Raw genomic sequence first — 15,111 nt, forward strand, 5'->3', positions numbered from 1 at the left:
ATATTTATTTGGTAATGGCCTATTAATATTTTAATTATATCACCTATTTTGTTTATTTATGTTTTAATACTGTGTTGATATATTGTTTTATTTAAAGGAGGAACGTTATTTATCAACAAAGAAAAAAAAAAAACCTTTAAAAACAACCTCCAGTAAACCCCAGACATACAGGAAAACCTACTGCTGTGCCTCTCCAAAAACAGAATTCACAAATCTCAGGACTGGTTTCCACAAATTCTTATCTCTTTTTCCTGTATGTTTCCACTTCAAAGAAAAAACAGAAACTAGAAAAAATAAATATAAATAAAAACAAAAGTTAAACCATATCACAGAAATGCACTTCCTAAGTCACCAAGTATGGATATTTACTTCTATAGGCAGCTACTTCTTACAATCCCTATGGGAAATTTATCATGCTCTATCGTAAAAGTGTTAAGGCTGCTAATATCCACAAAACTTGTTCTAGAACAGCAGTGCTCATTGGTTAGAAAAGTTATATTTTCCATCCCAAACTGCTGTTTGGACACTTTATACCCATTTGGGTTTATGTGAACATAGCTCTTTAGCTCTTCTCGTGCTCTAATATTTATCGTCTCCGCAATAGTTCTAGGCAGCAGTTACATCCCTTCTCAGTTCTTCGTTTTTCTAGGATAAAGGGACCAAATTCTTTTGGCTTCTCTCTCATTCCCCTTTTGCCCTCACAATATGCTACACCTCTTTCAGTTTACATCAGATTTCCTGAACCAGCAACCAGAACAAGATGTGTCATGATGTGAGAACCTGCATAGACTACTATGAAATGAATGATCACCCAAAAACTTTCACGACCTCTTATATTTCCACATTTATTTACTATTTGGAACTGTAAATGTCCTTTACTGTATAAGGCTTCATATACATCACAAAGCTAGTACATCAAGACACGCTACCACCAGCGGTGAGAGCTGAGCTGTGATAACTGCCTGCCCATCCAGTCTCAGCACAGCAGTGCAGCACACACTCAAAAAGGTTAAGCAAAGGGTCTTCACTGCTCTGGGCTAAGAGCACATACAGGGCACTGATCGTAGCTCAGGTGATGCTCTGCAATTCACAGAACAAAAAGTAAGCCTGAAATTCTTCAAATTTAACCATGTTTTTTCCCTACTGCTAACTTCCACTGAATTATTAAGCCACACAGACAATAAAGTCTGATGAAATGGCTAGCTACCATCAGCAAGCTTTAGTATCAACTGCTCAGCTAAAGGCACTAAGAGTTCAGTAAGTCAGCACAGTCATCAGGCACACAATTACAATTGGTTTTGAATAGCTTGCTGCTGTTACAATTACTGGTAGATAATAGCACACGGAGACAAAGCCGGCACCTGTAGTCCAGTTCCACGTGGTAAATAAGAGTAAGAGATCCCCTACGAGTTCATGAATCTCTTTTTTCTACAGGTTGGAACAGAGGTACGCACTTTCCTAAATTTATTATCTCATTCCATCATATGGATATATGGGTGGCTAACCAAAACTCTACAAAAGAATTGTTATTTTCACATATTCTTTGTAACAAGTACATTAAAACGGTGTTTCCAAATGTCATGCTTTGAACAATGATAATTTCATTAACATAACAAATTCACTGCTCACAATAACATTCCTGAAGCCTTAGTAGTAAAGGCAAGAAAGACCTGTGACATGCCTGGGCCATACCTTTCTGGGGAGCTTTTTTGTCCTCTAGTCGTTTAAATATCCTTTGAATTTCATATATGCAAGCCCATGCATTCTCTCCTGGCCACAAACCCAGCTATGGCATTAATATTCAATCCTGAAATGTTTATATTTTGTTGTATAGTCGTGAATTCACTCTTTCTATTCTTACCACGTGCTGTGTTGTGCTGATGAGCAACACCTCTTTGTCTGGAACACAGAGTATCTTTACAGCACACCACATGCACATAAATAATTATCCATGTAGCAGTTTTTCACTTGTACTTGCATTAGGAGACTGAAGAATAGAGGACGCCAAATGTGTTATACATATTAAATAATTTTGCTATCCCTTAAACACTTCCTAAAGTCAAATCTAATGTACTGTAAACTAGAAAATATGAGGCATAATTAGTTGTATAATTCAACTTAAATATTTACTTGTGTAAAAAAAATAATCAGTAGATCAAAAAACTTTAAACATGTATATTTCCACACTCTTTGTTACCTGATAAAAACATTCACTAGTAATTTGTGTGGTAAAATTGTTTTTCACACAGTAACAGAACTACATTTTCATCTGTTACTACCAAGACACTTCAGCAAAGAGTTTGCAATGTTAGTATTAGAGATGAAGGACAAATTTCCCTTGGAATCATGCTTGTTTGGGCTGCTACTGTTGAAACATTGTAATTTCCCACTCAGACAATTTTTTCTAAGTCTGGCTATGCTTTATCTCTCTTTGATGAGATATATATATTCATTATTTCTTTTTTATATTCATTATTTCTTTTTTGTGTGTATACTTCACATGCAATAAACGGAAATAACAAAGGCTAGTGCATAATATATACATAAATTTAACCCATAAAATAGGGTTAGATGGTTTTAAAGAAAGACTTATATAAGTTTTATAACAGCAGTACTATGACATGCTTGTATTCTACCTGGTAGCATCCTTGGAAATGCATAAGTTCTCTGTGGTAATTATTTCCAATGGGAAATGAATAATTCAGGGGCCATAAAATTGTTATTTCAGATTTGGGAATTACAAAAGTACTTCTTGGGACATCTACACAGCCATCAGCTTCCTATATGACTTTTGGCAAGCCAAAGACTCAATGCTGCAGTTCCCCATCAGTAAAGTAGGAATATTAATATTTCCCTTCTTTATAAAGTATATTTTGAAAGCCATATAATGGAAGGCATACAAGTACACAAAATAGGTAGAAAATGCACCTGGAAAAAGACACTATTTCCTATTACCTATTAATAGGTAGGAATAAGCCTACACCTGTGGCTTATTTATCTCTCACAGTTAGATCATATCTACTAAGTAGGTACTTGGAGCTCCCTCACACTTGTTATTCGAGTGTTTTTCTGGGATAGACGAACACAGATCTCTATTTCTGTGAAGTCTGAGGCAAAAAAGTAGGTATTTCCCCCACCGTTACTTCAAATGCAGTAACTGTGGCTGTGAAAGAAAGCAGCATTTTGTGTTCAGCCACAAGGCAGATGTGAATTGCGCCAAACCTGACATTTTGGGCAGAATTCTTTCTGATGTCTATGTGGAAAAACAGAATAAGGAAAAAAATACTTAAAAAATATGTGCTATATAATCATTACAGCAACGTAGCTGGAGTCTAGTTTTTACTTAACTTGCCTGAACAACTGAGTTTATGTAGCATAAGAAACCAATAACTATTCAACTTGTGATGGATCCTAGATATGGATACACTCGAGCACATAAATAAAGCGAAGAACCTAATAAGGGCAATGTGCTTCTAGCTTCTTTTTTACTCACTCCTGTTTACTAGCAGAGTAATACAAAGATCCAACAAATCAAAAGTATAGATTTGCTGTACTGATCCATCAGTTCATCTAATCCTTCCCTTTTGACAAAAACGAGATATTTCCAGCCTCTAATTTTAATCCTGGTCTTATTCTACTTTAGTAAATAGAATGGTATCCACTGACTGACTATAGATAAAGGTCTGTCAACATATTTATAGCATACATGTAGTATATTTTTACTCATGTCATACTCTATAGATGGTACCGCTTTCATAAGCAGAGGTGAAGGTACCTTCACATTAATTAATGCAGAATGAATCACTTGAATTTGCCTCCACAGAAAGGAATCTCCTTTCATAGTCAAACATTTTAATTTCATAAAATATTTGTTCTTTTTACCCTTCTTCAGCAAATGGAGTCAAAGAAATGTTCAAATACGCAATTCCTCTTACATTGTTGTAGAGAGATAATGGAATATATGTAATATGAGATATATCCCTGGAGGAAAATTACAACAATCCAAATTTCATAGGACAAAAAGGTAACCCTGTATCCCTAATGTAGGCATGACTCCACTTTGCTGAACGTCTATAGACCACTGTGAAGTACACGCAAGTATTCACATTTATCGCAGGAACTCCCTACCCTACTCACCCCGTCCCAGGAATAATGAATATAAGTCAAGGTGTGTTAAGACTGACAGCAGCATATTGTATTGCAAAATAGTCACGCCACAGCGCTGCCAAGTCTCTACTGATCATGTGGGGAATACAAATACAGAAGTACATAGAATATACGTACATAATATACATACAGCCTGCACCTAATACCTTGTAAAGTGAAGCAGAAGAACTCTGAGCACAAAAGGACTGTGAAGAAAAACAAATAAACCTCTTCTGCACTGAGTGAATGGCTAGCAGGAACAGTATTGTAGCCAAGTTTGTAAAAATGGAGAGCTGCAGAGGGTCTTGAAGTGTAATGTATCCTCCCGTTCAAGAAAATAAAGGACAGTTTTCACCTTTGTCTAAAATTAATTATTTTACTCAGCCAAGTATTTCTTACTGAAACCAAGTAGCATCAACTAGACAGCTCAGGAGGAACCTCTCTTAAAACATACCTCATAACAGCACAAATTTATGTCAATTAACATTTGAACTATTTATTCTAGAATAACTTGGACAGAACAATAAAGGATACAAAACCAGAACGACAGCTGTCTAGCGCTGGCTGAGAATTTCAGCAAGAATGTAGGCATCGCTTACAATAGCTTTTCATTTCTGGATACAATACAACAGAACATGTGCTCGTGTGATACCGAACTCGCCCAAGGACTTCAGAGCCATGCCAGCTGAACGCACCTGGCAACACTCCTTGAGCTTTTTCCTTATTCCAGATATTAAATTTACAGAATTTGGCTTCTCACAGAGCTGAATCTCTGAATGCCAAGGCTGAAACATTTACTTCTTAAAAATAGCGATCTCTGTCTCCCAGAGCAATTTCTATTTTTTCGTGAAGCCACCTAATAACTGAATCTAGGCAGAAACTACTACTGCTCCCATGAGCAGTTCTACATCTGTTCACTTTAATGTCATAGTGTATCAATCACAAACACAAAAAAAAATTAGACATTTTATGGGCTTTAATTTAAGCTTACATGATTTCTCATGAATGATACGAGGCTTTGTGCTATACCTAGATTCTATACCTGACTTCAACAGCAGGAACCACAGCTGTTTTAACAATATTTGTAATTAGATGATTTCATGAAATGCTACTCTTCCTCTTCTCAGAATAACTGCCACAAAGCATTAATTTGTTGTTTCAATACCACCGGTCCAGATATTTGATAGATATCAGAAGTGCAGCCAAGGTATCAAGTACTTAGCAGTATAGACATCAGGTGCCAGGACAACAGAGTGCCAAAGATGCTGGCAAGCGTAGTTTTGAAATACTGGCTTGATCTGGGGAAAGCGATAGCAGCAATCCAAAATGCATTGGTAATACATTCTTTCAAACAAATACTTCCTCCAGTAATGAAATTGCAAGCATTAAGCATTGTGTGTTAGTCTGTTCTGCAAATGAGGGGATTCTGTTAACTTTGTGAACTTTCTGAAAAATAACTGAAAAGTCCTGGACACAGCAAGCATATCACACGGAAACAAGTTGATTAACGTCAGGTTTAACTAAATTCAGAGCTACATGTGATGGCATTTTGATATGCTTGGCAATAAACAGAGCCTTAGTTCCATCAAGCAGTAAAACAGAAAAATTACTGAAGGCATTTAAAGTTATGCCACTATGAAGCCAAACTAAACAGTGTATCAATAACTGAAATGGCAGACACACTTGAAGAAGAACTACTGTAGACGTCCTTTAAAAAAAACATAATTCAGAAATGAATGCAGGTTAATGCTCAAGTTGGCTTCCTTTCTCCTGAATTTAAAGCTTCAGGGGCCACTCTTGAAAGTAAATATATGGTGTATTCTCCTTGAGCATTATCTTTCTTGGCATCCCTGGCAAAGGTGACAACATGCATGCCAAGTAAGAAGGTGACAACAGGCATGCCAGGTAAGATGGCCACTTAACCACCGGCAGCATTGCTCAGAATATTTATATCAGAGAGGTATAAGAAAAAAAGAGCATGAAGTACAAATTGCTGACATTCATGCTAGCATGCAATTTCATGCTAGTAACATGGCACTTTATTACACTGTGGAGAACTTCTGCAACAAATCTGGAATGGGAAAACCATTATGATGAAGAGGACAGTAAGTATACTATGTTGCCTGACAGACTCTAGCACTCTAGATTACTAAAAGGAATTTTTTAAGAAGTACAGCTCTTCATGCCATTTTCATAGCTTTTAAAAAGGCTTCTTGTCTCACAGAGTTTACATTCTTATCATAATAACAGTCAGCACGAAAAAAATAAAATGTAAAGGTAAAGCAGAGATCATGCTAAAGTCAAAGAAAAGAAGTGACTTATATCCCAAGCGAACAATAATGATTTAAATGTTAATAAGCAAGGAATTTATTACAGCATCAGAAAAGGAATAGGCATCATAGGAGACCAGAAGGAAGACCAGAAGGAAGAGTGATTCAATAGGCATGAGATTTGGTGCTGTATTTGACAGTAAGGAGTGGAAACATAAAAAGAAAGGCAGTGGGTATACAGGGACAAGAGAGGAGGTAAGAAAAAATATGAAGGTCTGTGTGGGAGGACACAAAAGTTCACATGAAGCAGAGTTCAACGATGCCGCTGTAGGAAGCTGGGACTCATGAAGTCTAACAGAGGTCAGATAGCAAGATCTAATATCTCAGGACAATAGTATGCTGACACCAGACTGATATTGTTTGACTGCACCTGTATACATGTGGTAAAACCTAAATGGCACTACCCTGTGCTATGCGGATTTAAAAAAAAATCTACCACTCTGCCAGTAAGCACAACTCAATTGCATTCCAGTGTATTGGCTGGCTCAGATATCCTGCCCCGAGGACTCTGGAGCATTGTATGCTATAAGAGCTGTCAAAAGGCTTGGTTTTACAGAAGATAAGAGGATATCTTGGCTTTTTTAATGATGTTCAACTTTGTTTAAGGAAAGGCTTGTTTCCTTTACTGCTGCATTTTTCATTATTACATGACATCTAGGACAGGCATGCTCCTGAGGATAAATAAATCAGTGAATAAATATGTTGTGCTGCAATTGCAAGTTTTGTCACTACACCTAGATCCATTGAAGTCACAGATTACAGAACAGGGCCTGCACGTGACAGCTGATTCAGACCCCTTGGATGCAAATGCATGGTGCTGTGGCCAGGATTCTTCTATGACCCAGTTCCTTTCAGGAAAACAGATAATTTCCACCTGCCTGCACAGAAGGTAGGATTCAGAGAAATGCCAACAAACTTTCAGTAGAGAAGACAGATGTTGCTCAGATTAAAAGGTTCATATAGAAAAAGCAGACACACAAAGATAGTCTTTGTGAAGAAACAACTTTCAGAACCCTAAGTACATGCTAAAAGATGAGATGTACTCTATTTTTACTCACCTTTTGAAGGAACTGTTTTTTACTACAGCCTCTCTGGTAAAGTGAATCTCCTACCTTTAGGAAAATTGGGATCCACGAGACTGTATCCAGGCCGAGCCCTGCAATGCTCACTTTGGTGTACTTTGCCAAGTACTTTTAAAATTAAATCCTTTTTTTGCAGGAGAACACAAAGTTTCTGTAAATTAAATGAACTGGAAGGTTTTGCAATGGACACCTCCTTTCTGCAACTTTAAAAACAGGTTATTCCCTCCCTTTCAACAGTAAATTAATACATATTTGAATATTACAATCACTCAAATTTTCTTTTCAGTCTTCTCATTCAAAGTAAAAAATTGCAATTTTTGCAATATCTCACGCACAATGTTTATGAAGCCCAAACTTTTTCACAGGTGTTGAAAATTCATAGGCAAAAAGCTTGTGCTTCTTACCTAGATAAGCAGGAGCTATCTGGCAGCTGAGAGAAATAACCTAATATTTTGTCATCAGAGAATACTTCAGAAAAGATTCATGTTGTAATAGCAGGACATTCTCTCTTCTGTTTCTGGCTGATACCAAATTTGCAGCTAGATGAAGGAGCTCCAGGCACATAAGGACATGTGGACAGAGAGAAATGTCCATCTGCTATTGACACAGCCAATTAACAAACTGAACACACTTTGAGAACCTTTGTTTATTTTTCCTTGATGTACTTGTGCTCCTACCACAAATCCATCAGAATATTCACCAAAGAATTTTAATGAAGACAGCAACAATTTTACCTAAAATGGAAAAATATCAAAAAGTCAGAAAGGACACCCCTTAAGAAAAGCAAAAAATTCTTTACAAGGCTACAATAATGATAACAGTCAGCCCTCCACCAAGTTTCAAATGCTTATTTTGGATGCATATGCCACCTGTGCAATTTCTTTCTGATATCTCAGAAAAAACCTATACTATTAGAATTGCTATTGTGGCTACAGTTTAAATCCATTCTAACCCAGAAGGTGATACTGAATTCTGAAGCTCACATTTTAAGCAGAGCAAACACAAAAGTAATCTGTAACTGATGCTTGAGGGACTCTGGAGACCATTCTTAGAGCCCTGTGTACCTGGGAGATTGCTTCCTTACACCTGCCAGAGCTGGTATTTACGATGGTGTTTCCAGTCAGTAGAGATTAATGACATCAAAATTTTGGCAGAAAACAGAAATAAAATTCTGTTCCAAATCAATTTGCAGCAGTGGTAAAAATCATATCAAACCCAATTCAAGAAGGGCTGGCAATGTCTATTCCAAAGAGGTTCATTCTGTTTTGCAGAAAGAATAAACAAAAAGCTATATGAGCTTGTCGAGGCAGAAACCTCTATACTAGACTGGCTGGCCACAACTGTATTAGGATCCAACAGAATTTTTCTCTACCTCATAATAGGATGCTCTAGAAATACTTAATTCACCTGCAAAACAAAGCCACGCCTTGCTGAACAAGGGAAAACCAGACTCGAGAAGCAGCTGATGCAGATTATTACTACATTCTTCAAACAAGTCCACCGGAAGCTTTCATTTCAACTTAAAGCTATATTATTCTTCATCTGATTCCCAAAACATGCCTTTGGAAAACTGCTACCATCTCTTGCAGTATTTCTCATTCTCAGAGAAAGTTATTGAGGAAGTAGTAACCATGACAGTAACAACCACAATGTGTGACATCTGCTAACAACCTGGACACCTTGCATCTGGGGACATGGTATGGGAATCTCCAGTAACAGCAATGTTCATCATCTATAAGGAACAAAAAGTGAGGGCAACAGGCACAACAAAAAGACAGCAGAGAAAGCAGGAGAACTTGGCACATATATTTGAAAGAAAATTATTTTCAGTTTGGGTCTGGGATTTATACATGCAGAGCATTAGTTCACACTCTGGATTGAATCTACGCTAGGAGGCACTTAGTGTTCCAAGTCAGTGAAGGATACTCAGCACCAGAGCACTTCACATAACCAGGGACCTGTCTTTTTATGAGTTTCCAAATTTTGCTGTTAAGCAAAGAAGGTTACCACTTGCTCTCCAGGGAAAGACCTAAAGAATGGAGATGGAGTGGGAGATTAAATGCGTACGCTTTCACCATAATTCTGTCAAAGTTATAATAACTAGCCACTGAAGTTCACACAGCACCACACAGCATCACCCTGTGATGTAGGGAGGGACCTTCACTTGATTCATACCAGCTTTAGAGTTCACTCAGATCTCAACTGAAGGTTAGGGTCATCGGCTTCATAATAGGACATACCGAATTCCACGGTTCCCCCTCTCTCTTCCCTTCAGTCTTAAACACAGACACAGACACACACTTCCTGGATAGGCTTACTCCAAAAAGTACTAATTATAAACAAGCAGTGATATTGGGTAGCGTATCTGGACAAAGACAGACAAAACTACAGGCCAAGAAAAGCTTGTATTTTGATGCTCAATTCACTGAAGCCCACACTGATATAACACTGTATTATTAAAATATAGAGTGAAGGACCATGAAAGTAAAATACTGCAGTTGTGTGTCTGCAACATTTTATGCATAATTTGCAATATTCTTTTACTTAATATGATTTTATACTTAGTAGCAATAAAGAAAGAGAATAAAGAAGAACATGCTAGTACATGTACTTGTAATAGAGGGGCTGTAGCAAACAATAAAGTGATGCAAAGCTAGAGAGAAATAATCCCATATATTCCATGCTATAGTGTTACTAAATGGGACCCTCAAACACAGTTGTAAATAATCCCCATTTCTTTCTAGCCTGAAAAAATAGGCTGGTATTTTGTTCTAAATGGAGCATTACAATGCCTGTTCTTTGTTCAGCCCTCCATGGAACAGTGTGCTGCGTAAAATCTGTCTAAAAAAGCAGTTGCTCTCTCTCTCTCCCTCTTTTTGTCTTGCTGCTACCATAGATATGACATCATTTTTGCCAACCGTTGCTAAGTCATGAACAGAGGGAACATTTCCTTTTCTCACATAGAGGGCAGGGTATGAGCCAGAGCTTCCAAGAGACACAATGTTCTCTTTATGCAGCCAGAGAAAACAGTAAGAGAGGGCTGCCGATGGTCTGGGAAATGGCGGGCAGCCACCGAGCACACAAAGCACACAGCGCTGCCCGGCCAGTCTCAGTTCCCACTCAATTGGTGGCCTATTTTCTCATGGCAAAGAAAGGAAAGGGAGGGAGAGAGGGAGCAAAGAAAAAAGCCCTACATCTTCCCCGCCTAACCCTTGCTGAGGCAACAGTGCTGGTCCCTCGCCCTTCCCAGAGAGGGCTGCCTCCTCTGTGGGAGAACAGGAGAGGGAACACTTATGATGGAACTGGGAGCTGCTGTTCCTAACCCTGCTGCAAGCTGCACCTGTCAACCCATGAGTATTACAGCTGGGGGAAAAGAGAAGTTTCCAGAATGGAAAGATGTTAGGTCCAAAAAGGTCCCAGAACTCAATTATGGGAAAATTAAGAACCACTCTAAGACTTATGTTTTCTGGATGCCTGTAGACTTAAATGAAGGTCGTGAAGTCCTAACTCAGTATTTCCTAGCAGGCAAAACTACTGTTGAGATCAGTGTAAATATCATATGAGAAAGAATTTTTAATACAAGAGCTTTGACTATTTCCCACACTTGCATAGCTACAGTGATGTAGATTGCAGTGTTACAGTTTACAATGTTCAACACATTAAACCTTTTGGTAATCGGAAAAAGTTCTACTTATTTACTTCTCAGAAAAGAGATCAGCAAAGCATCTTTTCTGCAACCCTTGTACAAATCTTACAACTGAAGCAATGCCTAACTTCCCCCAGGTCTGAAAACATTCATAGCTCACATTGTGTGATGGGGAGTGAGGAAAGGCAAATGTTCACATTTTATTTAATAGAAGAGATGGGTTTTTTTCCTTATTGCAGCTATTCATCAGTTATTAACTTACAGAAGGCAGACCACAGTTACTTTTGCTTACATCTGCCATAAAAGAAAAATAGAATTTCCTGCATCTCAGATAACGGCACCAACCAGAAATATCAATTGCCTTTTGTTTTTTGAAGAAACTGAATGCACGGTAAAGGGGATGACATTTCTCAAAAGGGGGTGGGGGGAGGGTGGGCAGGGGGGGGAGGAAAAATAGAGATGTTGCTTCCTTAAGACAGAGGAACTATTTAGATTCAATCTGAAGTACTGCTTTTCCATTCCACCCCAGCCAAGGTTTCCATAAACTGCCATCTTCCATCAGGTTAAAAATTTACTCAAGCTAAGTTATCTCAGGAATAGGTAAAGATTTGAAAGATGTGTTCCTATTCTTTCATAAGTCTTAATTTGTACTAGAAAACAAGAAGAGAATACAAATACGTGTTAACTCAAACCTTGCTTCAACTAGATGTTCCTGTAAAAACCACCAGTAGGGGACACTAAATGAGTGAAAGATTTTCATACCTATTTACAGATATGTGAAGTTGTTCTTAACATGGTTAATGGTAGAAAGCACATACATTAAGAAGAAAAGCCCCTCCAAACTGAAGCCTCCCTTCAATACATATCTTTGTCCTTCCTGTGGAAATAATTTTACATAAACAAGTTTCATCAACTCAGGCACCTATGTGACAAAGGCAGATGTTTCGCTGGCACATGAAACAGTTGACATGTGGTGCAACACTGTATTAGTTAAAAAAATACTGTGTGTATTTGAGTCTCCGAACACAGATGCATGTGGAAGCTGTGAAGAAAAGTCTGAAGTGTGAACTTTCCAAAACCATAGTTATCATTTTTTTTAAAAAAAATGGACTCAAGTACTTTGACAGGATGGGATTAACATATAGTACATAGCCTGGGGCATAAAAGAGACTAAACTTCTAGGCCCTGTTCACAGTTAGATACAGCACCATGAATAAGCAGTGAGCTTCTGTCCTCAGTCATCAAGGGAGGACTTGATCCTGCCCTCAAATGTGAAGGCAGGTGCCTTGTAAAATCAGCTACTCTACTAGCACTGCATCTGATATTACAAGACACCAAGAGACGCTGGCTTATGAGAAAGAAAACTCAAAGCGCATAAAATAACCCTCGTCCGACAATCCCTGCCTGCAAGCAAAAAAGGAGACGAGGACTGAAAAAAGGGCTAAAGGAAAATAACCTTGTGCCCCCATCTTCAGTGTAAGAAGGAAAAAAAATGGCAGTAGATATACACATAAATTCCCAGAGTTCAATTGAATCACAGCATCAGAAGCAAGGAATTTATATTAAGCCTTTTGGAACACTTTGGACTCTACTGATGGCATTTGTTTTGAGTTCACTCGTGCCTGAATGCCCAGGAAGGAAGCGAAGTGAATGTGCAATGTCGAGCTTGCAGGATATGTTGCTTGATAGGGTGCTGGCATCAGCAGGGTTCATTTTCTTCTCAGACCCCAGAGCTGCACAAGTGTATTACTGTGTGCTTTTGTGCAACATCAGGGAAGCTGGAACAATTCCACAAACTATAAGGATGAAAAGATGGATGGAATGCATCATCCCACAAAAATGCACTCCTTTTCCCCTCCTTCTCTCCCAAGAGATTGCTTAAAAGGGGGAAAACGTGATCTCTTTTGTAAATCTCTCACAGTCCTTTATTTTGTGTTTGCACTGAGTTTCCTTTAGTCAAACATAAAGTTTGACTCAAATATTATAGTAATGTAAGGAAACTGTTCTTGCTGTGAGAATTCCCAGCACTGCAGATCCATGTTCTATTACACGTGAAAACTCCATCAAAAATGCCTTACAGCTTTTCAGAGGAGTTTTAAATTAATCTAGCTTTCCATTGTTTTGATGGCACTTGCTCACTTCTCATTTGTTCAAAAACTTAAATTTCCTGCTCCTCTCCTCCCTGCCAGACTAAGGCGAAACCAGATTTACATGAATTAACAGAAAAACCTGTGGATTAGCAGGGAAAATATCCTTAACCAAGTAATTCATCTTTGAGAGTATCTTCTCATCAAAATTCACAACCCTGGAAGTCTGTTTTCATTAATTATTCAGGACAGTTTACTAAGGAGAATATGAATAGCATGTCTGTTTCTTTTTTTACTAGATGAACAACTTTTTGCTAATTAGATACAGAATAACTAGCATCATCAGGAGAGAAACGTGCCACAAGGGAAAACAACGCTACTAATGTAATGAAACATTAAAAGAGATAATGAACCTAGTCAATAGATAATTATGTATTTTTGTCGAAGAAAAGTATGATTTTTCATATTTTATGAGTCTGAAGCTTATGGGGAAATTGCCATAAAGCATTGAACAAAAGTTCCATAATGGACATACACCAAACTGGTTTAGATACATATTTAAAAGAATGTAATCAAGAACTGCACTGCTTCCTCTCTGCTTCAACTAACATATATGGTGGCAGAGTGAAAAATGAACAGAAAGAGGTTGATGTATTTGCAGTGTGATTATATCGTGTCAATGGAATGGAAAATGTTAAAGGTACTGAATCTTTCCAAGTAAATTAAATGGACACCATTAAATAGTCAATCATTTTCTAAAATCAGTGCATTGCAGTACCTGGAGCACTTCAAAGCGTTAGTGATTTTAAAATGGGAAGGGAAAAACTGACTATCTCTGCGCTGAAGAAATCTCTACTCCCTGCAAGTACTAGTAACTTCACTAGTACTACTAAGAAGTAAAAAATTATTATTGTTAATAAACATAGTAATTTTGACTTTTAGTGTGGTAAATGATGTTAGGCAAATATGTAATCATGTCTATCAATATACCCATGCTGGAGGCTTCCAGGCTGTCATTATAAAACCCCATTAACCCTTAGTGTTAGGTGCTGGATAATTCAAAGATGAAAAACCATAACACATAAATGAAACTTGAAGCAGTCTTTGAGGCTGTTTCTTTGAATAAAGCAGTAATTTCAAGGAGCTTAGTACAGAGAAAGTGTTTCAGTATTTATCTACGGATTTAAAAAGCAATTTGAATATATAAAGCAGTGAATTTGACCTGCCTTACCAGACTTTTCCAGGACAGTGCCCAATCCCCCCAAATTAAAAAACCCCACATTATAATCTAACCCGATGCAATAAGATTTGTTCTACGTATGTCCTAGGACTATTTTGTTTACAGAAAACACATCCTCCTGCAGTGCATTTTTTAAAGTCTGAACATAACACATCCATTGAATATTTCATTGACTGTTTTCTGAAAGATATTAGGATACTTAAAGGACTTAGCAAGAAGAGTTTATTTCCAAACATTAAAAAGAAAACTGCTTTTGTGACAGTTTTAGATCCTTTCTCATATTTTAATAGTGAAAATCTTATATTTAAAAAATTCTCCTCCATTAAAGTTGTGAAAAAATATACTTACAGATGCAGTATATTCAATATAATATACAAATGTACAGATTTAAATTCTTTTCCAATTAGAAGCTGGGGTGCTAATGATTGAAAAAAAAATAGCAAAATCATATTCTGATAAAAAAGTACTATTCAAAGTCCCAGTGAAATGCACCCTATTGAACCTTAGGAGTATTTTACTCCCTTTTACTTCTCTTTTATGAATACATACTGGAGCTGCATGGACTGACTCAGTTTCTTAT

At 37.5% G+C, this 15,111-nt stretch overlaps 1 protein-coding gene across 1 annotated transcript in view; it reads right to left on the reverse strand.

Annotated features, from left to right (window-relative positions):
- The window catches only part of PARK2 (parkin RBR E3 ubiquitin protein ligase), a gene marked incomplete at both ends in the record, with an annotated part of 403,868 nt that overhangs the window by 129,334 nt on the left and 259,423 nt on the right, over positions 1 to 15,111 (reverse strand). The window lies entirely within an intron of this gene.

The sequence above is a fragment of the Charadrius vociferus genome, unplaced genomic scaffold (genome assembly GCF_000708025.1).
Source record: "Charadrius vociferus isolate BGI_N301 unplaced genomic scaffold, ASM70802v2 scaffold995, whole genome shotgun sequence".
Classification (NCBI taxonomy): Eukaryota; Metazoa; Chordata; class Aves; order Charadriiformes; family Charadriidae; genus Charadrius; species Charadrius vociferus.